The sequence below is a fragment of the Tenrec ecaudatus genome, unplaced genomic scaffold, assembly GCF_050624435.1.
Source record: "Tenrec ecaudatus isolate mTenEca1 unplaced genomic scaffold, mTenEca1.hap1 Scaffold_309, whole genome shotgun sequence".
NCBI lineage: Eukaryota > Metazoa > Chordata > Mammalia > Afrosoricida > Tenrecidae > Tenrec > Tenrec ecaudatus.
Window position 1 is genome coordinate 432,157 of NW_027459033.1, and position 2,844 is coordinate 435,000.

The window sequence follows — 2,844 nt, forward strand, 5'->3', positions numbered from 1 at the left end:
TAATGCTAACCCTAAACCTAACCCTAACCCTAACCCTAACCCTAAACCTAACCCTAACGCTAACCCTAACCCTAACCCTAACCCTAACCCTAACCCTAACCCTAACCCTAACCCTAACCCTAACGCTAACCCTAACCCTAACCCTAACCCTAAACTTAACCCTAACGCTAACCCTAACCCTAACCCTAACACTAACCCTAACACTAACCCTAACCCTAACCCTAACACTAACCCTAATCCTAACCCTAACCCTAACCCTAACGCTAACCCTAAACCTAACCCTAACCCTAACCTTAACACTAACCCTAACCCTAACCCTAACGCTAACCCTAACCCTAACCCTAACATTAACCCTAACGCTAACCCTAACCCTAACCCTAACGCTAATGCTAACCCTAAACCTAACGCTAACCCTAACCCTAACCCTAACCCCAACCCTAAACCTAAACCTAACGCTAACCCTAACCCTAACTTAACGCTAACCCTAAACCTAACCCTAACCCTAAGCGTAAACCTAACGCTAACCCTAACCCTAACCCTAACCCTAACCCTAACCCTAACCCTAACGCTAACCCTAACGCTAACGCTAACCCTAACCCTAACCCTAACGCTAAGCCTAACCCTAACCCTAACCCAAACCCTAACCCTAACGCTTATGCTAACACTAAACATAACCCTAACCCTAACGCTAATGCTAACCCTAAAACTAACCCTAAGCCTAACCCTAACCCTAACCCTAACCCTAACGCTGACCCTAACCCTAACCCTAACCCTAACCCTAACCCTAACGCTAACCCTAACCCTAACCCTAACCCTAACCCTAACCTTAACCCTAACGCTAACCCTAACCCTAACCCTAACCCTAACCCTAACCCTAACCCTAACCCTAACGCTAACGCTAACCCTAACCCTAGCCCTAACGCTAACGCTAACCCTAACCCTAACCCTAACCTAACCTTAACACTAACCCTAACCCTAACCCTAACCCAACCCTAACACTAAGCCTAACCCCAACCCTAACCCTAACCCTAACATTAACCCTAACGCTAACCCTAACCCTAACCCTAACCCTAACCCTAACACTAAGGCTAATGCTAACCCTAAACCTAACGCTAACCCTAACCTTAACCCTTACCCTAACCCTAAGCCTCACCCTAACCCTAACCCTAACCCTACCCCTAAACCTAACTCTAACCATAACCCTAACCCTAACCCTAACGCCAACCCTAACCCTAAGCCTAACCCTAAACCTAACCCTAACCGTAACCCTAACCCTAAACCTAACCCTAACCCTAACCCTAACTCTAACGCTAACCCTAACCCTAAACCTAACTATAACCCTAACCCTAACCCTAGCACTAACCCTAACGCTAACGCTAAACCTAAACCTAACCCTAACGCTAACGCTAACCCTAACCCTAAGCCTTACCTAACTCTAACCCTAACCCTAACCCTAACCCTAACCCTAACCCTAACGCTAACCCTAACCCTAACCCTAACGCTAACCCTAACACTAACCCTAACCCTAACCCTAACCCTAACGCTAACCCTAACCCTCACCCTAACGCTAATGCTAACACTAACCCTAACGCTAACCCTAACACTAACCCTAACCCTAACCCTAACCCTTACGCTAACCCTAACCCTAACCCTAACCCTAACGCTAACCCTAACCCTAACTCTAACCCCAACCCTAACTCTAACCCTAACCCTAACCCTAAACCTAACCCTAACGCTAACCCAAACCCTAACCTTAACCCTAACCCTAACCCTAACGCTAACCCTAACCCTAAGCCTAACCCTTACGCTAACCCTAACCCTAACCCTAACCCTAACCCTAACCCTAACCCTAACCGTAACGCTAACCCTAACGCTAACGCTAACCCTAACCCTAACCCTAACGCTAAGCCTAACCCTAACCCTAACCTAAGCCTAACGCTTACGCTAACCCTAACCATAACCCTAACCCTAACCCTAATGCTAACCCTAAATCTAACCCTAACCCTAAACCTAACCTTAACCATAACCCTAAACCTAACCCTAACGCTAACCCTAAACCTAACCCTAAACCTAACCCTAACCCTAACGCTAACCCTAACCCTAACCCTAACCCTAACCTTAACCCTAACGCTAACCCTAACCCTAACCCTAACACTAACCCTAACGCTAACCCTAACCCTAACCCTAACACTAACCCTAACCATAACCCTAACCCTAACCCTAACCCTAACGCTAACCCTAAACCTAACCCTAACCCTAACCTTAACACTAACCCTAACCCTAACCCTAACGCTAACCCTAATCCTAACCCTAACCCTAACATTAACCTTAACGCTCACCCTAACCCTAACCCTAACCATAACGCTAATGCTAACCCTAAACCTAACGCTAACCCTAACCCAAACCCTAACCCCAACCCTAACCCTAAAACTAACGCTAACCCGAACCCTAACCCTAACCCTATCTCTAAACCTAACCATAACCCTAAAGCTAACCCTAACCCTAACCCTAACCCTAACCCTAACCCTAACGCTAACCCTAACCCGAAACCTAACCTTAACCCTAAACCTAACGCTAACCCTAAAGCTAACGCTAACCCTAACGCTAACGCTAACCCTAACCCTAACCCTAACGCTAACCCTAAACCTAACCCTAAACCTAACCCTAACGCTTATGCTAACCGTAACCCTAACCCTAACCCTAACCCTAACGCTAACCCTAACCCTAACCCTAAACCTAACCCTAACCCTAACGCTAACCCTAACCCTAACCCTAACCCTAACCCTTACCCTAACCCTAACCCTAACCCTAACCCTAACGCTAACCCTAACCCTAACCCTAACG